Source organism: Pogona vitticeps, chromosome 1 (genome assembly GCF_051106095.1).
Source record: "Pogona vitticeps strain Pit_001003342236 chromosome 1, PviZW2.1, whole genome shotgun sequence".
NCBI lineage: Eukaryota > Metazoa > Chordata > Lepidosauria > Squamata > Agamidae > Pogona > Pogona vitticeps.
Genome location: NC_135783.1, coordinates 102,908,947 through 102,933,946, shown reverse-complemented (window position 1 = coordinate 102,933,946; position 25,000 = coordinate 102,908,947). Strand labels below are relative to the sequence as shown.

Here is a 25,000-nt window from a genome sequence, read left to right as displayed (position 1 = left end):
TGGCAGGAAGTTCCACAGACCTCGGAGGGGCCACTAAGAAGACTCATTGTGGCATACCTATCAAATGTTCCTCTGAAGGTGACAGGGATTGGGAGATAGGTTTTCCCACACCATCCCCAATTTCTGAGGACCCAGGGAGGCTGCTCTGGGAGAACATATTCATTAACAAAGCCTTTCTCCAAATCAATTTGTGGCCACAAACAGGACCTGAATTGTGTCTGGAACCAGATAGCCAGTGAAGCTTTTGTAATGGAGGAATCAAAAGTTGTCTGTTAGTGGCTTAGATGAGAACCATGGCCAAATCAATATGACCCAGATGGACTTTCTGAACACTTCTGAAGGCAGCCCTATGCAGAGTGTGGTACAGTAATCCAAAGGGGAGGACATAAAGGCAAAATGTCCTCATGACCACTTCAAAGCCCTCTAGGAATGCATCCAGCTGGCACCTCAATATTCTCAAATTACACTTCTGTTTTATTTAGCATTTTCTCCATCCAAATCTGAAATACCTAGCTGAGGTTGTTATTCTGCATTTAGCTTTATAGAACCCTCATAGACCTTTGAGGTAACTGCAGGTGAGAAACAGCAACTTCCTAAAAACCAAGACTGTAAAGTGGTGAATGTTAAGAACACTGTCTTTCTATGGGTTGACCATTGGAAGATTTCACTTTTTTTCACTTTTTAAAAAAACCCTGGATGGGTCTAATTAATCTTTATATTTCCTTTGTTTGTTTGTTTGAGCTATTTAAAATTTTCTCTGCTCGCTTCACAAAATTTCAGAATTATTTCTAATAGAGAAAGAGGATAATTTAAGTAATAATGGCATCCCAGTCTTGTGAATCAATAAGTGGCTTTTAAAGACATCCCTCCATGCAAATATACCACGGTCATAACCGTATTTCACAATTATGTAGAAAGGCTCACCTTTGCGTCTCTGCTTTGCCTTGCCTGTAGTGAGCTCTCTCTTATGATGTTCAGCTTGTTAAAACTTGCCCATTACTGGCTATGCTTTTCTTACTGTTTTTAGTGTCTACATCATTCTTCCATTTCCTGACATAAATTGTTCAGTTCCTTATAACAGTGCAGAATGGGATACTTACTCACAATTTTCTCTGTGTGCTGAACAAATGGAAACAAAGATGGATATGTGATATAGCCAGAGACTGACCATGTTGGAAATATTTTGCAATGTGTGCCCAGCAAAAAGCAGAAGGAGGAAGAGCAAGGGTGATACATGCAGTAAATTAGGAAATAGCCCTTAAGTTGAGATGAGCTCTTCTGAAGTGTACATGCAGCAGTTAGATAGAGATAACAATTCAAGCAGCAATTAAAAGCATGTGGTGTCTTCAGACAGTCCCCAAACTTCTGTGATTCTTATTAAAGATTGCAATTGCTTTTTGAGATGAAGTGCAGATTTCAAGCATTATATTTATGTCACTTCATTTACATGTTAAATATATGACATTTGCATTCTAACTAAAGCATCTGCGCAGACAAAGATGTATCTGGAAAATATGGTCTTGTTGAATTCTTTGAATGAGTGGTATGAAAAAATGCTACATTTTGAACAGCAAGGAGGAAAAAACTTCAACCATTTTCTTTTTCATAAATATGCTCATACAGATTTATTGAATATTGATTTATTGGATGGACTGCAAGAGACATGGAAAAAAGGAAGAACTGACAAGCAGAATATGAAATAAAAGGGAACATAGCTTCTGCAGCTTCACCCTGTTCCAGACGGAGCATCGAAATGAAGAAAACAATGCCACATGCCGCCCCATTCAGTGAATCAGGAAGGTGAGAGATATATTTAAAGGCTGCCACTGTCCTCCCAAGCAGCATTTTATGGCAGGAGCCTAAGCTGCCTTCCCAGCCAAAATCTGACAGTGGAGTAACTGCCAACTTCCTTTTTAAAATAGGATGTTTTCTTTGCATTCCTTTGTTGAGTAGGATGGAATCCCTTTTCCACCTACCCTGTACTGCAGTTACTTTAATACTTTAATGGAGCTACAGCAGTTTTGTCTGCTTCTTTGGTCTGGTCTTGGACTTTGATGCTTGTTAAGAAATCAAAAGAGATGCATTATGTGGAACCAGATAACAGGAGCACATTTGGTGGGCATCGTCGTTGTTTAGTCGTTTAGTCGTGTCCGACTCTTCATGACCCCATGGACCAGAGCACACCAGGCCCTCCTATCTTCCACTGCCTCCCGGAATTGGGTCAAATTCATGTTGGTAGCTTCAGTGACACTGCCCAACCATCCCATCCTCTGTCGTCCTCCTCTTGCCTTCACATTTTCCCAACATCAAGGTATTTTCCAAGGAGTCTTCTCTTCTCATGAGATGGCCAAAGTATTGGAGCCTCAACTTCAGGATCTGTTCTTCCAGTGAGCGCTCAGGTTTGATTTCCTTTAGAATTGATAGGTTTGTTCTCCTTGCAGTCCAGGGCATTCTCAAGAGCCTCCTCTAGCACCACAGTTCAAAGGCATCAACTTTATGGTGGTCATAAAGTTGTTCTAAAACTATTTCAGTGGTCCCCTTTTGCTTCTGGTCCAAAGTGCTAGTTCTTACCTTGAAATGCTTTCGTGACAACACAGGGATTCAATTCTTCAAAAAACCTCTGGTTTATGAATGTGGAATATTGTGCTTCTGTACTCATGATTCAAAAAGCCAGGAAATGGCCCAGTATTGCTGCACAATATTGTTGCAAGCAGGAAAAAAAATGCCAAGCTTTACAAAACAAAGGCAGCCTGAATGTTGACAACACCAAGGGCAGCAGTCAAGATGGTCTACAAGATACCCTCTTCTGCTCACTGCCATTGACACTTGTTGGAAAACGGCCCTGACAGTTGCTTTGTGTTTGGGTGAGAAGTGGTGAACTGATAAAAAACGAATCAGTTTATCGGATTTTCCCTTGGGTAGTGTCACTTTGTGAATGGTAGTGGTGTTGGGAAACTGCTGTTCAACACCTCAACCACTAGTCTGTGGAGGGTCTCAGAGTTCAATGATTACGCATACTATTTCACATATACATGAAAAACCAGAAAGAGGCTGTTCAGAATTTTGTCATCTAGTACTACCAGTGTGCTGATGACACCCAATTCCATCTGCTTTGTAAGATATTCCAGGAGGCCCTTCTCTCAATCTCTCAGGCCCCAGCATATGGTCACCCAGCCCCTACATAACTACATATGTAGTGTAACTCTAATAGTCATTTTTATAGTTATGGGAAGATGGCTGCACAAAATGGTGAAACAGAATTATCAAGTGCACATTGTGCTTTATGTTGTAGCAAAGAAGCAGGATGAGAAGAGAGGATGCTTTTTGTACCACAGAACATTGGCTTGTAACAGTAAGGTTTTTTCAAAAAGGTCACTAAGAAGCAACTGTTGCAGTATTTTTGGAAAATGGAAAATAATTATTTATAAAATTGGTAACTAATAATCTGTCACCTAAGCTACCAACATGAATTTGACCCAATTCCGGGAGGCCGTAGAAGACAGGAGGGCCTGGCGTGCTCTGGTCCATGGGGTCACAAAGAGTCAGACATGACTTAACGACTAAACAACAATAATAATCTGTAATAAATCTGTATAATGTGTAACCATTAGTTAATGGTAATGAATTATTTTCAGTGTTGGAACTACAATATAACTAATTACTTTAAAGAAACATTTCATGATTTGTCTTGAGACATACGCTTTTCTAGGCTAAAGCATGTTGTTCTATCTTCCTAAAGTTTTGCGTGATCCATTTGATTTTGCATGATCCATCGGGGGGAATGCTATCTAAGCTTATGTGGTAAATAGCTAACTCAGCACTCTTCTATGAATTATTTTCACATTTGCTGTTGTGGTACCCCAGCTCAGCTACCATGACTGCAAGCAGAGTAGTGCTAAAAACAATAGTAGTAGCTGTAATGCAATGATTATGTACACCATGAGGCAAATGAGCTTCACTTCTTATCATTGAGTATGCCTTTCTGCAGGATTTCCCCCCCTCCCACATACACACACACCTTGATTGTTCTTTCATAGAATCATACAATAGTGAAGTTGGAAGGGGCCTATAAGGCCTTCTTTGCTCTGGATGTATTTCTCCAAGGGCAAGAAACCAAGATACGGATAGTCTGTCTTCAGAGCCAAGAGTAGGATTGTCTGTCTTAAGGGTTTGCAGATGTAATGGTTGTCTTTGTTTTCTTTTTACATTTTTTCATGAATTAATGGAAATGGCTAGCTGCTTTGGAAGAGCTAATTTGGGAGGCGATAGAGTAAATGTGGTGTTTCTATCATGTAGTGGCATTAAAGAAACAGAAAAGTCAGTCCCTCTTTCATTGTTATTATTATTTAATTTTATTTATTTGTTTACTTATTTTGCTATCCAGGCTGCTTTTGTTTATCCTTGGTTGGATATAATCTACCTTCTTCAGTGATTCTTGAGAGACTCTGAGGAGGAGAACTCACAGGTAAGTGTCCATTTAGCTGTTCTGATGCTCGTGTTAGTTTGCTGCTCACATTCATTTGCTTTGCAAATTCACACTAGGTTAAAATTAGTTGTGTCCATTGGCCCTTGATTTGTGGCTTAAATACCAGCAAGATCCCACTAGAACATTAGCACAAGCTCATTTCACTAGGAAAATGACATATCCAGGTGAGATTGTCCATTTATTGTCAATATTTAATAAGGGATTCTTAATGACAGTCTTTCTGCACCTGTTCTGTGATTGTTTTTGCTAGGCAAACATCCATAATCTGTGTTTTTGTTCACTTGTTTCCATCCCACAGTCTAAAAGAATCTATGTTAATCAGGACTATGGAGCATCTTCTCTTAACTGTATTTGTCCCATAGGTCTTATGGTGTAGATATACCTGCCCATAAGTCTCCCATGTTTACAATATGCACTGCCTTTTAATTAAGAGGAAAATACAAAAGGTTACATTAGCTTCTCTAACTTTGCTCCCACTCCCCATCCATCTCTGAATGTTAACTAGTTGGACAAATTTTGTGGGGATCTACAACAACAAACAGCAACAATTAATTTATTGTCATTGTAAGTATATACATGGTATACCCATACAACAAAATTCACACAGGCACCCAGAGACCAGACCCACGTGTACACACATATTGTATATTTTTATACTGTTTTGTTTTATTTTGTAAGCTGCCCCGAGTAGACATGGTCTAGAGGGGCGGGGTAAAAATCAAATAAATAAATAAAATAAAAATAAATAAAAATTCCCCAAACACTCCCCACCAACTAAAAATCCGTCACTAAGAATACAAACATCTATAGCAATCCTAAATCAAAGATGTGCCAGCTATACGGGTTAGGAGCAGATAGAAGCATCCTCTTCTGGCAGAAATGCCCTCGTGCTAGCAGAACCTTCATCTGCCAGCTGCTCTGAGATAACTGCCAGTAGAACTTACCTGCTGGAGAAAATCTGCCTGGAGAAGAACCAAAAAAAGATTGCAAATTAGCCGAGTTATGCCAGTTCCAAACTGACCTGAGCCCAGACTCACAGCCACTCTGCTGGCAGAACATTAGGCAGGGGTCAGGATTAGAGCTGTACACAAAGTTAAAAATTAACCAGAAAGTTGGTCAAAAACCGATAATTCATTGATTTGGATCAATTTTGGTTTGTCCAAACTAGAGAACTGGAACTTTCCCAAACCAATGAATTTTAGGGGAAATTTACAAAACTCTTGGTTCATTGCCCCCCCCCAGCCTGCCTCTGTCTCCTCTTCCTCCACTGCCGCCACCATCTTGAGAGGACCCTGATAGGCCAGCTAACTAAAAAATTAATTTTTTTATGTTTTATTTATTTTATAGCTAACTATGTTTAGTTAGGTGGCCCATCAGCCAACAGGGGGCCTCTGTGCATGTCCCTGCCTCTCAAGAAAATCATATATTCATATGTATTCGTGAAGGCTTTCACGGCTGGGATCTAATGGTTGTTGATGGTTTTTTGGGCTCTTTGGCTGTGTTCTGAAGGTTGTTCTTCCTGACATTTTGCCAGTCTCTGTGGCCGGCATCTTCAGAGGACTGGAGTAGGAACTCTATCCATGCTCTGTTGGTGTTTGTTGGATAGTTGCGTATTTATAGCTGTGGGGAACAGATTTTGTCTTTTTTCAGGAGACAGGGTGATCAGCATGTTTTTGTTGTGATAAGGGAGGGGGGAGGGAGAGTTTATCTGTCATTGTGATTGATGGGTGTCATTAGCTGGTCTTTTTTGTGCAATGATGCCTGGCCCTTGTGGCTGAGTAGAGTTTCTTGACCTTTTGTAGGTTGTATTTTTCAGAATGGGGCACCAGGCTGTGTTTAGTTTTAGGTCTTCTTCTTTCCTGTTGAAGTTCTGTTTATGTTTATGGATTTCAGTGGCTTCCCTGTGCAGTCTAACACCCTATCTCAACTATCCAACAAACACCAACAGAGCATAGACAGAGTTCCTACTCCAGTCCTCTGAAGATGCCGGTCACAGAGACTGGTGGAACATCAGGAAGAACAACCTTCAGAACATGGCCAAAGAGCCTGAAAAACCCACAACAACCATGTGTTCATATGTTCATAAGAATGTTAATAGTATGATGCTCAGATGATTGGCATCTTGAACACTGGGATAGCATGGATATATATACCTTTTCATTTTGTTATGTGCCATTAAGTGACATCTGATTTACAATTGTTCCAGCAGGATTTTCAAGGTGTATTTAAGGCATGGCTTTAACAGCACCACCATTGAGTTTCCATGGCTGAGTTGGTATTTGAGCCTAGGTCTATTTATCCTGTACTGAATATGTAAGCTGAGGATGTGTAACATTTTTTTGGATGTCTGTAAATACAAATACATCAGAGCTGTTTCCATATTTTCCAAATGACCACAGTTTGCCACTAGGAAATACTCACCAGGGAGCTGCAGAAAATCAGGACTCCCTAGAGAGTGTACTTATGATATATGTGTTTTCATACCTTTTTTGTTGCATCCCCATTTAGAATTGCATTTAAACTACCAGCATATACATAAAACTTGCAATATGTGAAACTGTCATTAGTGATTGAGAAGTTGTATGCCATTCTTTCTTTCTTTCTTTCTTTCTTTCTTTCTTGCTTGCTTGCTTGCTTGCTTGCTTGCTTGCTTGCTTGCTTGCTTGCTTGCTTGCTTAAAGAAAAGCTTGCTTGCATGGAGATTGATTATACCAAATTTATAACAGGGGTATAGTGTTGAATCAAACAGGAAAGAAAGTTTTGAGAAACAGCTCTCTGCTTGAATAAAAGTTATTTTAGATACTTATTGCCAAATAAGAATGATCACTTTGCAATAAGAACTGGAGCTTCATGAAAGTTAAAAGACGTTTATCCTGCTGCAAGGGTTCTGCTTGTCTGCAAGTTGGAAATCAGCTTCTTTTTATTTCTTGATTAATTATTTGAAAGCAAAAGAAAAAAAGCTTTATTTCCAAGTTTCTTGTGCTGACAAACAGCTTTGATGGAATGTTTTATTACTTTCCAAGGGATAATGTTTTATCACTTTCCGACTGCAAAGCTGGCATCTCCTTTCAGTTGGTCCTGAGTAAGAGTATAATCTGCATATTGTTGAGAATTGCTTTCTTTAAGACAAATATTGTGTTGGCTTTCATAACCAGTGTGTGACAAATTAGAGTTTTGTTAAGCCGCATACACTGTTGCAACCATATGTACACTCTCTTCCTTTATTGTGCATACAGCTCAGTGTTGATTCCAAGTATTTATCCTGATTACATCTGTGTACGTGTAATCTGAAAACTTTGATGTACATATGCAGATGGTCTTTTTTTGTATGATTTAAAGTAAAGTAATATCAAGTCAGGGACATTCATGTGAAACCCACCAATTAAAAGTAGATGGAGAAATGCATTTCCTTTCAAAATGCAAATGTAACAACTTTTCAAAAACAGAACATGGACACATTCCACTATCTTACATGAACTCTTGACTTTCGGGCATTAAACAGAGAATTCAGTATCCATTTTTGGCCTCTCATGTGCAAAGCAGTGGCTATGCTAAGGGAGAATTTGTGGAAGAGAAGGAGCCTAACAGCAAAAATGTGTGCTTCAGAACTCCTGTTCAAAGTGCTCCCTTGATTTACTTCAGCCACTGTGAAAGGACTTCCCTGTCTGTTATCTTTTCTTTCAAAAAAGTGAGGGATGGATTTGAAGTTCTCGCATGTAGATGCCAGTGCTCTATCCTGCACTACGACCTTGTCCAAAGTTGTTCATAGAAAGTTGCTTAATCTCTATCTCTATACATATAGGCATTGACAATAAGTTAGTACACTGTGCCTTGTCAAATTGCAGGTCCCTGAGCACCCCACCAACAACTAATGGCCACATTTCCCACTACACCACCACACTGTTAGAAGACAGAATTTCTTAAACTCTGAGAGTAGCTGACTGTCACAGAAGGTGATTTTGACACTTTCCAACTTTGCTAGTGAGCTTACTTTGTTTTCTGATTGGTCATCTGGAAGTCAGTACAAGCTTTGTGCATATCAAGGTCAAAACTATAACACTCAGACATTACCCTCAGAGCATTATAGTTTCAGCCCCTGGCAGTCTATCACAACTAACGTTTATTCCTGAAGAGGTTAAAATTAATGTCAATCAAATAATTCTGGCAATCATATTAGAGTTCATCTGCCAAAAATTTCAAGGTGCAGTAATTAATCAGTCAGGTCCCTTGGCTGGCTCTCCAAACATGTAGCTTCCAATTTTGATCTATCTCTCCTCAGATGATGTGAATAAAACTTTCACTCATAGTGAAGTAAACAGAGAAAAATTAGTCCAGGCAACATTAGCTTGTTTAATTCTACAAACTTTATTCATCCACATTGCTTTTATGCATAAAATCTTGAAGATACTTTAAAGTTGTTGAAAACAAGTAACAGGCATGCTACTTCAAAAACCATTCTTACAGCTATAAATCATATGATTGAAAATATACAAAAGCTGAACAAACTATAGACAAATATTCAAGTCAGACAAATATATTTCAGTTGCAAGCTTTTAGCTAAAAAGTTGCAAACAAGAAATTAAAAAGCACATATCTTAAAATAGTTAAAAGTGATATAAGTAGAAGTACATTTCTTAGCTTTTTAGCATATTTGTACATGCACATGGATAAATCTGAGTTGTCTACATGCTCATCCAACCAACTTGCAGTTAAAATCTATCGAGGAAAATCCGTGATTTCTGAGTGTTGCCTCTCTGCTGCTGTCTCTGCAGCTGCCATTATCTTCCCCGTCCCACTGGCTTCTCAGCTCAGTCAAATTGACTCCATTGTGGCTCAGATGGCTTTGCTGGTTCTAGCCTGCTTGCAGCTTGCTTACATTATAGCAGTTCTTTTATAGACATAGTTGTTTATATTCCTTATCTATTTTTAATAGTCTTGCCAAGCTTGAAGATTCCACTAGTAGAAGGTCAATGCAAAATCTCATTGATTTAGCTGACTTTCTCTGCTAAGCGGAAACAATAAAATTTATCTACATTTTGTCCTAAGCTAGAAGAGTCAATGCAAAATCTCATTGACTGTGCTTTGGTAGCAAGCATCATTCACTTAGCACTGCTCTTCTCATGAGAAGTCAAGCCCACAGAGGAACAATGGATCTGTGCTATGCATGCAAATAATATGGGATTAGATTTGATTTCATTTTTTACTCAAATGAACATTCAGCACATTTCTACTTAGACTGTTACTTCCCCCTTTTTTCCTATTTACATGGTTACACCCATCTATCCTGAGGTAATCTCTACCAGCAATTCATTACTGTTCAAATACTTCATGTTATTATTACATTTCACACTTCCGGCGTTACAGTTCTTATGCCCTTGGTCATATAATGCTTTATTTATGCATAATTCAAACTTTGACAGTTCCTTCTCTACCCCCAGTCAGATGAGTGTGGGAGAGTTTTGCTTGCAGATTTTCTCTGTTCTCAATTGTCCAATTTTGACACCACAGTAACCACCATCTGCCAGAATCAACTTTATATATATTTACTGCCCATCTAGTGGCAAGCCATTATTCTAGGCAGTTTACAAGAGTTAAATCAACGCCCACACCATCAGATAAAAAGAGGCAAACAACGATAGCAAAAACAAACAAACATAAACATAACTTAAATCCCCTGGCATCCACAGCTAAATCAAATAAAATATACAAAGAATGGGTCAAGGAATTTCATTTGCAGTATATGGAATCTCAGATGTTCCTTGGCCTCCCACAAACCTATTACATTTGAATATGAACTTTTTAAAATTAAAAAACCCCACTCCATTCATTTCACAAAATTCCTATTATATGCATCTAGGAAAATATTGCATACACTTAGTCAACCGCCAATCACATTGTGTGTATCTTATCAATTCTGCTACCAATACAACCATTTAGGGCTTACACTTAAAATATGAAGAGAGAAAGAGTCCTTCTATTATCACTTCAGTAGTCACTGCTGAATGCAATAGCTCAAGAACACCTAAGTTATATATAAAATTTTTTCCCCCTCCATTAAAAAGTGAGTACCCAGTACTGCTCCGTTGCTGGTGTATATGTTCTGTGCTGTCAAGTGGGAACCAGCTTATGGCAACCCTAATAGGGCTTCAAAGCAAGTGAGATTTTTACCACTTCCACTTGCCCAGTCCATTTCTCTGGCCAAGGTGGGAATCTGAATCCTGTTCTCCAGAATCCTAATTAGTCCCTCTATCCACTCCACTCTCCTGGGAATCACCCTATTCCTGGTAGCCATTCTTTTAAAAGATACTGTTTCTTTCAAGGGATTTTGATTTTTTTTTTTTCTGAACAGAAATTTAGAAAAGTGAAGCCTGACAGGTTTTGACTAATCTGTACAAAAATGCTAGTCAAAATCTTGGGTGAAGGGATCAATACATACATATGTTTAATCAGACAACATTGCAAAGCATATCTTAAAGAAACCGGGGGGGGGGGGACATTATCAGAGTAACTGATAGCATTGTAGTGTTTTCCCTTCCTTCAAGGGATATACCTCTGAAAATTAAGATGGAAATGATCCTAAAAAGGGCAGATGTTTTGTCTATCCATGGCATGTTCTCCCCCTGCCCCAGAAAGGGAGTTGAGATGTGTAATGCCTAATATATAATCAGCCTTTAGGAAACCCTTTACGCATTTCATTTTTGCTCATGTATATAATTTTTCCATGGTAAATCCCCTGTGTTTTGTCTGAGGGTTGCCTTATCTATTGTGAGCCAATAATGCATTGAAAGATTCCTCCCAATGATGTGTGCACTGGCATATTATCTTGTTGAACTATTCAATTAAATATGATAATGTTGAGCACGTTGACATAGTTAAACACTCAGGTGAATGAGCAATTCACTGTGAAGTGTAGAGATATTTAACGTCATCTGCATGCCTCTGAGAAATCTATTTTTTAAACAACACTTTAGGGTTCAATAAGTTGTTTCTGCTTGCAAACACAATGCTTTAGCAATGATGGGGATACAAGTCCCATGGTTCAAATTTTTCTGAAATACTCAAACAGAAAATCCAAATAATGTGAAATAAAATTGAAGGGACGTGTAGCTTTGAGGCCATGTAGCTCCACTCAGAGATGGCAAGATTGTGTGGTTGGTATTGTCATCTTCTCTTTTTCCTCCTCTTTCTCCTTCTCCTTTTCATTGCAACTCTATATTCCACATCACCGGCTGCCACTTATTAAGGTGGGGAAAACAGTTGATGCAGAAATCCTTCTCATTCTCCTTGTAATGTCAGGCCACAAGCACAATGAAATATCCTTCCTTCCTTGCAAGGTGGTGAGAATGATTTTTCTTTCTTGTCTGCACTTGTGTCTGTGTGCTTGCTTACCTTTGTTGGGTTACTGCAAAGCCTTTGAAAAGCATTTTAAAAAATCCAGTTGATTCATAACATCATGATCAGGTTGTTTACTGGACCTTATTGCTTTGACCTTAGTGCTTAAGAAACTACATTTTACTTCAGTTTGGTACCATTGTTGTTTAGTTGGAAAACATTGTAATAGTTAGTATCTTGAAGGCCCAACTTCTACTGTTTATATTTATTGTCTGGTGCTGTTGTCCTTTTAAATCAGGATTTAATTATGTATGTTCAAATGCTTTCATGTATCCCCAGAATTTTTATATATTTATCTCAGCTTCCTTGTAAACTATATTCTGGATCGGCAGGATAAAGGTGTTTTAAGTAATAAAGTCTTCAGACTCTATACTTTATCTTTCAAATATTCCCAGTGCCAGCTGTTCTCCCGTGCAATTGAAGGTTCCCTTCCATGTAACAAACCACAGTGTTTTATCTTTCTATACTTCAGTTTCATCTTGGCCCTGATAGTGCCAACTGCAAAGGACTGCATTCTTATATAGTATGAATTCTGCCTCACCAGCTACTTCCACATGCCTTTCAAGTTCCAACTTGCTATTAATACATAGTTCTATGATATAAAAAAAGAAATCAAGCTATTAACCCATTTTTGTGACCAACAGTGATTCAGGTTCAGTTGACTGAAGAGAATCATACTAGGTTCAGTTAGGGTCACCTTCTAGTGACTGGGCTGGAGGAAATATATTTTCAAATTCAACCAGTTTCTCAGCTGTCAGCCTCAGGACAATGGCATTCAAAAAACCAGCTCTCTTACTTAGTGTATACATTTTCTAAACCCATCACACTAAGTTCACTCTCGCCCCACATACGTATGTGTGTGTGTGTGTCTCTAGGACTGAAGGCATTCTCTGTTGTTGCTGTAATGTAATTCACTTTTTGACCATTTGGCCGCATATTAGCATTTCTCTGACACTGAAGCCCTTTCCTCCACTCCATATTCAACAACCCGAGTTCACTACCATCTCTTTTTTTTTTGTAGCGTAAACCCTGGAAGGAACTTGGGGCTAAGCATTTGCGCCTGTTATAAGTTGAAGGTTATGCTAAAGCACATAATATGCTGAAATCATTCACTCTGCGTATGACCTCTGCATAAAGTAAGATCCAGAAAGGTTCCTCATAAATACATGCTGAAGAGAGAAAATAAAGTTGCACACAACCCTTGGGACAGGAGGACTTCCTGACGAAGGAAGAGGGAGGGAATCAACAACCCAGGGCATACCAGAGAGCACATAAGCAAAAACTATTCTGACAGCGGTGCTGTCAGCAAATGCTGTCTGCTAAGTAAAATATTTCTTTTTCTGCTTCTTTTTACTTTTTTCTCTTTCGCCTGTACCATGGACAATAAATCAAGATAGAAAATCTCATGTCCCCCACAAATGGACACTTTTGCTATAGGTGGGCATTTCTGAATCCTATGAGAAGGAATGCATGATAACAAATAATGTCCCTGAACACTGTCCATCCAGAAATAGGCTTATGCTATCAAACCAGCAGTCTTTGTTTTCTTTGAACTTCTCACAGAGAAGTTCATGTTCACCATGTCCACCAGGAGTGCTATTTAGGGGAAGAAGATGGAGTCTCCTCTATTTAAAAAAACATGTAACTTATGCATAGGTACATCTGTATCTCTGATGATTACAACATATAAAAAGTAACCAGAAACATATTAGTTTATCTCTAAAGTTTCCACGGACAGCTTCTTGAACTATGTTGGGAAATCTTCTTTCTACAGGCTGAAGTTACTCTGATCATGTATTTTTACCAAATTAGGGAATACCCCTCTGTAATGAAGTCAGCTGCTGAGTTTCTGGTCAAAACTGGCCAGTTTGGCACAGCAGAACAATGCCTTAAGGATTTTTTAACCCTCTTGAAAAATCTTGCCTTTGGCAAGAGACTGAGGCCACCAAGGTGTTGGTTTTGGGGTTCCTTTTTTTTTAGGGGTATGCTTACTGCAATTTGTGCAAAATATAATTGGCAGGAGCAGAAAATTGATTACTTTTCCCTTTCTGAAGCTAAGCACTCATGCAGCAGACACAGAAGGACAAAATGATTGATTAGAAAGACAGAAACAATCTATCCAAGGTTATTGTTTATTAATTTGTAAAACCAGGTGACAATTATGGTACAGCTAAAGACTGCATATTTTGCAGAAATACACAAAACGTATGTGTACATTTTCTCTAAAGCCATAAAACCACATGAATGAAGAAATGGATGAATGAACATACACCACCTCACAGTGGCTCCCATTGAGGAGACAATTCCTGACGTTTTCCCATTTACTGCACTAGGACAAACTAGGAGTTACATCCCTCCCCCAAAGGAGCAATAAAACAGCTGTAAAGCTTTGTATCAAAACAAAAGAGCAGGTGCAGCAGTGTATTACCAAAAACATTTCCTTGTTTTATTCCCAATGTACTTTGAGTCAAAAGCAGTTTTTCAAGGGAACACTTTGAAAGCAATTGTGAGCATCTTGAACACCTTGAAATGTCGGCTGAAGCCTACTTTCCTTCTGGCTCAGAAGGCTCCATGAGCGAGCTGAGAGAAAAGTAGGCTTCGGCACTGGAGACACCCTGAATTGCTTTCAAAATCTTCCCTGGGGAAACATCTTTCATCTCAAAATGCACTGGGAATAAATGAAGGAAATGCTTTTGGAAATACATTGCTGCAGCTGTCTCCCTGAAATGATGCCTTTGCATCTCTGATAATGGCTCAAGATAGAAATTTGGGAGCAATCAGCAATGTCCTTCTCCAGAAGCGGCAGTCTGGAGTCCTTTAGCAACTTTAAAGTTTAACTGGCTTCTAAGGTTGTCCTAAACCGTGTAGCAGGCTCTTGGGATTTGGGGAGGGGTTTGGGGTTTGGAATTTTTTGGAGAAGGGTTCCAGCAATTTGTGATTAAGTATGTCTGAGGAGAATTTATCTCTTTTCAACCTCACTTTTGTGTCATTAAAGTAATGATGGTGTGTCAGATCTAAATGTGATGACTCCAACATCAAAACTTACATTCTTGTGAAAAATATCCCCCCCTCACACCAGAACACTGAACCATTTTTTAAAATGACTAAGCTCCAGTTGCTGTGAAGGGTTGCTCACACCCTTATGAGCTGTGTGAGGGGGTGCTGATAAGTATTGAGCCTTTCCCAGAAAAAATTGAGCCAGGAAGCTATAAATTTCAGGGTGTATTGGCCAACTTGTCTGTATTCAATGGTGCAAAAATCAACTACCTATGATTTTAACTAATTTTTCGTGTTCAGGTCCAAAGTGAACATGGCAGCACCTACAGAAAAGTTCAATGTGGAAGAGCATAGGACCATAATCAAGTTCCTGTTCCTCCAAGGGAAAGGTGCAAAGCAGATCCATGATGAAATGTCACAAAATATGGGTGGCAGTGGCCCTTCATATGCAACAGTTAAACGTTGGGTTGTCAATTTTAAAACTGGCCATTTCGGTGTTGAAAGTGAGAAACCCAGTGGAAGGCCTGTTTCTGTCTCTGTGCCTGCAAATGTGAAAGCCATCCATGACATGATGACGGAGGACTGCCGAAGATCAGCCAAAAGTATTGCTATATATCTGAGAATATCGTCTGAGAGAGTTGGTGCCATTATTCACAATGACTTGGAAATGAGAAAGCTGGCAGCAAAGTGGATCCCCATACTTTTGACAACTGAACAAAAGAGGAAACATGTGGAGTCATTGATGGCTGTTTTGGAACATTTTGCAAGAAATAAGTCAGATTTCCTGGGCAAACCGGTAACTGGTGATGAGACATAGATCTACTGTTATGATCCTGAGACAAAGGAACAGTCTAAGAAATGGAGGCACAGTGGTTTCCCCAGGCCAAAGAAATTCCGAGTGCAAAAGTTGGTGCAGAAGCAAATGACAATCATTTTTTGGGATAAGAAGGGAGTTCTGCTGGTGGACTACTTCCAACAGGGTTCAGCCATCACTGCAAAATATTACTGTGCTTTATTGAGAAAGTTGAGGCAAAACATCAAGTAAAAATGTGGAGGAAAGCTCTCCAAAGGTGTCATTCTGTTGCATGACAACACCTCATCACACATTGCAGGTGAAACAATGACAAAACTGATGTCCTTAGGCTTTCAAGTGATGCCCCATCCACCCTATTCTCCCAACCTGGCTCCTTCTGACTATTATCTGTTCCCCAAATTCAAAAAACACCTAAAGAGACAATGATTTGGGAGCGTTCTGGAGGCAACTAATGCTGCAAATGAGTGGCTAGACTAGCAGTCAGAATTTTATTTGCAGGGATTTAAGAAGCTGCAGGACAGATGTCACAAGTGCATTGACTTCCTGGGGGAATATGTAGAATAGTGTGGCAGTTACAGCTTCCTAGCTCAATTTTTTTTCTGGGAAAGGCTCAATACTTATCAGCACCCCTTCGTAGCTGGTTAAAAATGTATTCAAGACTATTTAGAAACTTTGCTGTATTTGCAACCTGATCAGCCTCAGGAAGCATGATGATTATCTGATCAGCTTTGCCCAGACACAGTTGAGGGTGCAGGGCTGGGCAGAGTCTAGTTATTAACAATCATTTGAAGGTTTGTTCAAAATTAAATCCCACTGATTTTAATAGAACACACTCCCTAAAAGGTCCATTCAGGTAAATGTTCATAAAATGTCCATACAGTATGCACATTGATCTGAATGTTGGTCCCACCGAAGACTATGCTGATTATTTTGAGTAAACATGCAGAGGATTTTTCTGCATAATGATGAAGGTCATGGAGTTTTCTTGACTGAGGTAATGGAAGGATGGAGGACAATCGCTGAAAGGTAGAGTATATTTATTGTTTAATAATGAATACTTAAAGAAAGGAGATGGATTTCAGCCCCTTCCTGTCATTACACCCAAAATTCAAAGCTTAGGTATCAATAGAAAAATTACACAAATTCATGAAGGCAATATATGCCCTCAAAAGGTTTGTTTGTTTGTTCATTAGGCTTTTAGCAGTTAATCGGTCATAGTAATAATTTAGAAATCCAATTCATCTAACGGTAAATTCAGCAGCAGATCTTTTTATATAATAAACAATTACTCTGGAAACAAGAACTGAAGGGCATATGTATTGAAAGATGAAGTCTTCATCTTCTCTCACTCATAAGAGATGATCCTTCTTTCAAAATGTCTCCTAGGACCCGTGCACGCAATATTTAAAAACAAAGGTAGGCTTCATATTATTTTATCTATATGCTAATTTAATTAATGGATACCCAGTGCAGTATAATATATAAAGCAATGGTTCTGAGCCTTGGATCAACAGATGTTCTTGGACTATAAATATCAGATATCCTGGCCAGCACAGGTAGTAGTGAAAGCTTCTGGGAGTTTTATTCCAAGAAGATAATGAGGACTCAAGGTTGGGAACCACTGGTGCAAAGTGACATACTAGGACTCAGAAGGCCTGCATTCAAATTCCTGCTCAGCCACAGAAACTTCCTGGGGGTGTGGAACTGGTAAAACCACTCTTTTAATATCTTACTTATCTTGAAAACCCTATTCAGGTGGCTATAAGTCAGTGGGGACTTGATAGCACATATCAACAATAATTAAATTATTAAATTAGTTGCTTAAACATTTTTATCAGTCAGAATTCTTTCAGTTAAGTTGCTGCCCTGATATTTATGAAGGCTATAAAATGTCTTACTCTTCCAGAAGTCTGTATTTTTGAAATTAGATGTGACTTATTTCTAGGTAAATATGCATTCATATGCAGCTCATGGACTAGGGCCTACAACATGTCACCTTCCAAATTTTGGGGAGCACCCCTTCTGCCATGAGTCATTGCTGCATCCATAGGATTCTGCTTTGAATATTTTTATTCAAACTTTCCGTTGATTGACATTCAAACATCCACAAATAAGGCAATTTTAATAAAACTACACAACAAAAGAATGCAGTTAAACAGGGAAAGAAATCAATAAGAGGATCAGAGGAATTATTCTACCTCAAATATGTTCTTTAAAAACCATATTTTTGCTGCCCATTAAAAGATAAGTAGGGTGTTCAGAAGATTGCCTGCCATGGTAGATAAAATAGTTGTCTTGAGTGCCCAACCTGTGTATTTAGAATAGCTAAAAGATAATCAGAAGCTGGATAGGAAAGTTCTTGTGGATCTTCAGGTATCCTTGTTCCATCCCATTTTGGAGCCTTAAGAGATTGACAACCAGCACTATAAACCGAGCAACACACCAATTGATAAAAATAATTAAGAAATATGGTCCCAGACATCTTGGTCCAGACAGAAATTTATCTGACACACACATGATTGTTCTAAATTCCTAGATTCCTGTCAAAGATCAGAGTGAGCTGGATTTTGTTGTGCTGCTCAACTCATGGAAGGAATCCTTCCCCTCACTGAGGCACTTGGATCAGATACAACTGCTCTTTAAGCTATTTATGTTCCCTTTCCCCCTACTGCCCTCCTTATAGCTGTCATTTGGTTCTGCATCACCCCATCCCCAAGTCTCTAGAGAAGACTTTGGTGAGCATGGAGGGGCACATGGAGGAACGGGTGGGAGACTCTGAAGGTTGTCTACTTTTTTTATGAGCAGAGGCCTCTTTCACAAATGGAAGGGCACCAAAAGATCCAATCCAAGTTTTGAATAGAACTTTTTAGAATTTCTCTATTACTCCATTTAGTCTGAGCTGCTTTTTAGAAGAAACTAGTTCGGTAGCGAGCAGGAGTGTGATGTTTTGTTTTTTTGGTTCTTGTTATTATCAGAAAGCTGGGAGGCAGAAATCCTTCTTGACCTACTTTAAATAATCCAGAGATCACATCTCTTTTATGTCCATGTTTTCTTTACTCTTAGACACCTCGTCTATCTAATTGCACTAATAATAGCTATCCACAGTCTCAGATGGAGGTCTTTCCTACCATGCTCCATCTGGTCCTTCAAAATGATGGTGTTGGGATTTGTTTCTAAATGCAAAACATGTGCTCTCTAGAAGTGGAAGAATTAGAGGACTTCATTCACTGTCCATTCAAGACTCTTCAGAGTATCTTATTACTAAGAATGTGCTAAACAATTTTTTTCTCATCTTGCCATGTTTGACACGTGTTTGACATGTGCTCTCATATCATATCAACTGGTCATCTCTTTCCTTTCAGGAAATTCATTCAGAAACGAATTTGCTTTTTTCTGTATTGTTTGGCCCCTAAGAGAAAAACCTTCCTGCACAAGAAGTGATGGTAAACTGAATCAGCTGAGAGTTTCATTGCCCTCCAATACGAAGTACTAGGTCACTTGTTTTGAACTCAGTACAGGCCCTTGTTCAGCATTAGTACTTTTGGAGACCAAACTGTGCATAGTTGCCAGAAGTGGTAAATCAACTATGAATGACCTCTTTACTATATGCAAATAAATCCCTCTAGAACTAGTGGGATTCTTCTTTGAATAAAGAGGAAGAGGATTGTGTTGTGACAGATTGTAGGTATCGGTATCTCTATGATAGTTGTTATATTCAAGAATTTCAAAAGAAAAAAATCAAGTCTGTAGCAGCAAAGTCATTAAGGAGTCCCAAGACATCTTGAAGAATAAGGAAAATACCGTGACATAAGCTTTTGTGGACTGTAGTCCACTTCACTGAATGGAAGTGGATTGCAGCCTCTGAATGCTTATCCTGTAATACATTGATTGATCTTGAAGCTGCCACAAGATTCTGTGTTAAATTTTAAAATGTTAAATAGGGGAATGGAGAATGCTAAGGTCAATAACTATTTTAAGATGTGCAACTTCAGCTGATATTGGATCAACTGACATTGGCACAGGGAAGTTTTTAGATTACAAATAACTCTTCGTCAGGGTGATGCCACCAACAAATGTTTCTCAGCTACACCCAGAATTATGTTGGTTAGAAATGCAAATGTTTTGAGCCACTAAGGAGATGAATCAAAACATTGCTCAACCCTCTTGTTTTGAACCACTCTCTAGGAGGATCACAACAAACAGCTGTCTATACTGAGCAACTGTTTTATGGCTGATGCTCACGGCATGTGCAATATAGTGAGAGAGCAACAGCAATGTAAATGTATTTTGATTGGAAATACTGTTTTGGCTCCTGTGTTTCTCTCTCTCTCTCTCTCTTTCTCCCCATTGCCATTCTTAGTTCTTGGATAGCTAGATGCAAAATGAGACTGACAGGCTGGATACATGGATATCAAGGCTGTGGTTTCCCTAGCAACAGTAACCACATAAAAAGGTCTTAGAACTTCCTCCATTTCTCATGAGACTCTTGAGTTATTCACATAAGGTGGTGAATGAATATGATCGGCTCAGCAGAAGCAGGACTAATAGAAAAGAGTTATTGAGACTGTTTGTGTATAATTTAACAATGAAATACTGAAAGCAGATTTTCTATGCATTTAAATTTAATATGTTCCTGAACACCCACAGCTCTGCATCAAGTTCTGATAAGTGGAACCAGAATCTTATAACTAGTATAGTAATATCTGATGGGTTTAGGATTATCCAGAATGTTTATACACAGTTTGAAATAAACAGGAAAGATTGCTTAAAAATGAGTACATTAGATTTTAAAAAATAAACAAACAATTGAATTTGTATTGCACAAAGTCTTGCTTCAGTAAGTCTTTGTACTAATTTCTTGTGACTGATAAAGTTATGAGGTCCAGTACTGGGGTGAATTATTAAGCGGATGAATCAGCCTGAAGATTTGCTTCAGCCTCTTCTTTTTTCTTTTTTTTTTTAAATTGACTTATACAGGATGGTTTCACTTAAACCAGTTTGGACGATGCACAATTTTACATGGTTTCAAATCTTCAGCCCCCACCCATTGATCACTGGAAATCAACAAACATTGCTATTACTTTTTAATGTTTAATAGAAATTGATTATATTTTCAGACGTAGTATCTCCTTTTTTGTGCCTGCCACATTTCCACCTCATAGGTGTAGTATTTTTTGGGGTGTGTTAAGTATTTACACTGCCTGGATAACCTAGTGGTTTAGGTATTTTGCTACGGTGCTAAGGCTGAGAGTCCGATTCCCCACTGTTCCTCCTGTGAGAAGAGTCAACATTTGTGGCCTTGGGCAAGCTGCACAGTCCCAGGTCATCCCCAGAAGAAGGGAATGCTAAACCACTTCTAAGTATTCTCTACCTAGAAAACCCTGAAAAGGGTCAATTAGAATTAATTTGACTTTACAGCACATTATTATTATTATTATTATTATTATTATTATTATTATTATTATTATTATTATTATTATTATTATTATTATTATTATTATTATTATTATTATTATTATTATTATTATTATTATTATTATTATTATTGTTGTTGTTGTTGTTGTTGTTGTTGTTGTTGTTGTTGTTGCTGCTGCTGCTGCTGTTGCTGTTGCTGTTGCTGTTGCTGTTGCTGTTGCTGTTGCTGTTGCTGTTCAATAATACCAGGCATAGTCTATCAAAATTTTAAAAATTATATTATAATTTAAAACACTGTTATTATATAACAGATACAAATTTTAGTCGAAAACCTAAGTATTTGTTAAGTATCAACACAATATGTATACTGTTCTTACTATGGCTGTTTTTTTTTCTGATGGTGTTATTTCTGAGATCTGCAACTGCTTATAATACTGTGTGAAATTTCTTCATATTGTTTGACAAAGCTCTAATGGCTATGGGAACCACTGATTTTTTTTAAAGAGCAAGATGTTTCAATTCCAGATCTCTGTATTTTGTTAGTTTTTCCAACTCTTTATTTTCAACTCTGGCATCCCCTGGAATTGCAATGTCAATGATCCAGACATTTCTTTATTCTATTACTACTATGTCTGATGTGTTACTTTCAAGGTGTCTATCAGTTTGGATCCTGAAATCCCACAAGATCTTGACTTTATCATTTTTGACATGTTCTCTACCTGATGTTCCCACAGGATTTTGGAGGCTTTCAAGTTATATTTTTTACATAATGACCAGTGCACTAATTTTGCTACTCTATCATGTTTAATTTTGTAATCTGTTTGTGTGATTTTTGGATATTTGCAGATGAGGTGTGACATGGTTTCATCTTTTTCCTGGCAAAATCGACATTTGCTGTTAGCACTAATTCCTTGAACCTTAGCTTTCATCACATTAATTTTGGTGCTTGTTCTTATGTAGCAAAATTCAAGCCTTTGGTTTCTTTTTTAATCATCTCCAGTTTTAGCCATTCCCATGCTGAATTATCATCATGCTTTCCATCAATATTTCTCAGTTGTTGTTCATTTGGTGGTTTATTTTTGTTATTTCTTATATTGAGCCTTTGTTTCTTCTTCTTCTTCTAACTGCTTGGCTGAACTGGATGAAATTTACAAACATAGTTGCCTCTTATGGGGGGATCAGATCTGCCAAGTTTCAGAGAATCAGTGGAACCAGGATTGTATAATTTCAGCACTTATAGTTTGGGGTTGTACTTATCCCTCTGCATTTATGGGCAGCCATTATGAAAATAGCCTATAGCATTGAGCTAACTGCAGTTATAAAATATGCAAAATTTCAGAAGAATATACTTAGTGTATTTTATAAAAGAGAAATGATTGCTTTTTCTTTATCTTCCTCTATTGGCTTTCCGGCAATTTATATGAAAACAGCATATCTGACTGAGATGTTCCTATGCATGACACGTGCAGATGCAGGAGGTAGGGAATTATGATGACTGAAAAGCAGTTTGATATTTTTTGGTTCTCTGCTAAGCAGGCTCCAAAGTCACAGGATGTGCAGTAATAGCTGCAGAAGGACTTGAACATCCAATGTTTTCAAAGAAAGCATCTGATGCTACTCCTTCCAGATCTCATAGATTCGACCAAAATACTTACAACATTCTTGCTTTGGGGGTCAGAAAATTTATAAACAGCACTGAACTGATTAGTCCTCCAGTAAATCACTTCAGTATCCTTTCCGCTAAACACTGGGATGGAAAACTCAGTAAAATCTCTCACTGTTAGAAGCTAAAATTACCACAAAACTATATGTCTCCCCTCTTCCCATCCTCATGTTTCTCTTATGATCTCTAAAACTGGGGGATAAATTTATCATCATGGGTGAGGTGGACTATTTCCCTCCGCATCAGACATTGCATTACAACTGTTGTCAGAGTCAGATTTGTTCTTCATCATAGAAACTCTACTTTAGTGCAGACATGTATTATTTCTCTCTGAATGAGCCCAATCTGTATGAATGAGCAAGATAAGAATTTTTTAAAAGAAAACATTATATCGGTTAAGCCACACCTGATTCAACTGGTAAGGCAGGTGTTTCATTGTTTGTTTCCTTCACAGCATACAATCCAAGCTGGATTGTGTTTATGCTGTGCATATACATCATTTAATTTTTTCATAAATTGATGACTGGCAGCTGAATGTTAATCATCTGGTTACTGGTCAATGTGTGTGTAAACTGATGCTATTAGGAAGTGTTTCAGGCAATGTGAATCCATGAGAAAGTTTCATTTGTGTTGTTCTGCCAGTGATAACCTACTGAAACATGCCAGCCCTCACTTAAAATTCTAGTGAAAAAGTTAAGTATATGCATATATGAACCAAGCCAGAACCTTGAGGGAGGCTAAAAGAAAGCCATCTGGAATGTTTAAAACCAACTTCTAAGTTAAGAGGTCTGTAGGTAGAAATGGAACAGAATGGTGTTGAGTTTGACGATCTAAACAAAAGTAATATATACACAGCTCCTGAGACTTGCCATGAGAAGAAACACATTTTGCTTCAAGAACTGACACATTTGCAAGGCTTAGGAAGCACTTCTGAGGAATCAAGTCTGCAAAAAAAAAAAAGTTCATAATTGAAGGAATATGCGCAGATTATTTTAATCAATCAATGAATGTTGCACAAAGTAGGTAAAATGCAAAAAATATATACATATTAGAAAAATGCATTAAAATGTGTGAAGATTGGAGAGAAAACAAAAGGTCTTCAAAGACAGGGACAAAAATACAAGGGAGATACAGCAAACCTCAATATATTTGAAATTTAGTAATTTTCGTATCTCTTCCTGTAGGGTTTAGGTCAGTTCAGTTTTAATTTACCGCTTTCCAGCTAATGTACATAAGTTACTACCTTGGAGCAAGATTTTCTGAATCTAAAAAAGGAAAGCTGAACCTTAGGGTCCCCCCCCCCCAAGTTTTTCTTGCAACTGACCTATGCTGGTTGCTTGCTAAAGGAGTTAATTTAACAAACAAAAACATGCTAATCACCCTATCTCCTGAAAAAAGACAAAAAGCCGTTCGCACAGCTATAAATACTATCCAACAAACACCAACAGAGCATGGACAGAGTTCCTACTTCAGCCCCCTGAAGATGCCGGCCACAGAGATTGGTGAAACATCAGGAAGAGCACGGCCAAAGAGCCCGAAAAACCTACAACAACCAAACTGTATTCTCCTCTAGTATGGTCCAATTATTTGTATGGATGATTCAGCTATCCATATCCTTCCCTCTGAACAAGTGCATTTTGCGGTAATTCCATGTGCTTTTGGTGAGGGAGAAGTCACTGGCAGTTTTGAATAGATACTGTAAAATGCCCTATTCAGCAGATGGGCTGAACAGATGTCTTCACTAGGGACAAGCATTTCTTTTATTTAGGTGATGACCTGGTCCATCACAGGATGGCTGTTACTTATTCTGTTTTGTTCATGTACTTGGAAGTGACAACTAATCTATCAGCTTACTAGTATTCCTGAAGTTCAGCACACACTACCATTGTAGACCTGTGGATGAAGTGCTGGCATCGCATAAGAGACTAGGCTTCTTTGAAGTCTCAGAAGGCTGCAGTGGCAAGTGATTCTCATTCTCCTAGGGTTGAGAGAAAATCAGGAATGCGTTTCAGCAGTTGTATTGGTTTTTCAGGTTACTTCAAAGCAGTTACAGTGAACTCTACTGTGCTTCCAAAAGTCCAACTTGACTTTAGAAGGCAACCGTCTTCTCCTAAGCTTAGAACATAAACCTAGCATTCTACCCTACTGTGAATTTGAGTAAGGATCATATTTATGGTCTCTGATTGTCAATTGCTTCAAAGGATTACCAGCTGTTTTGTTTTATTCTGTAAGC

General features: G+C 38.3%; 1 long non-coding RNA gene across 4 annotated transcripts in view; it reads left to right on the top strand.

Moving 5' to 3' along the window:
* LOC110072891 (uncharacterized) overlaps positions 1-25,000 on the top strand; it is a 601,139-nt gene that overhangs the window by 341,121 nt on the left and 235,018 nt on the right. For all 4 annotated transcript variants that reach the window (XR_013538529.1, XR_013538527.1, XR_013538526.1 and 1 more), the window contains exons 5-6: positions 1,624-1,800; positions 4,385-4,465. This is a non-coding gene — a long non-coding RNA (uncharacterized LOC110072891). The remainder of the gene's footprint in view (positions 1-1,623; positions 1,801-4,384; positions 4,466-25,000) is intronic.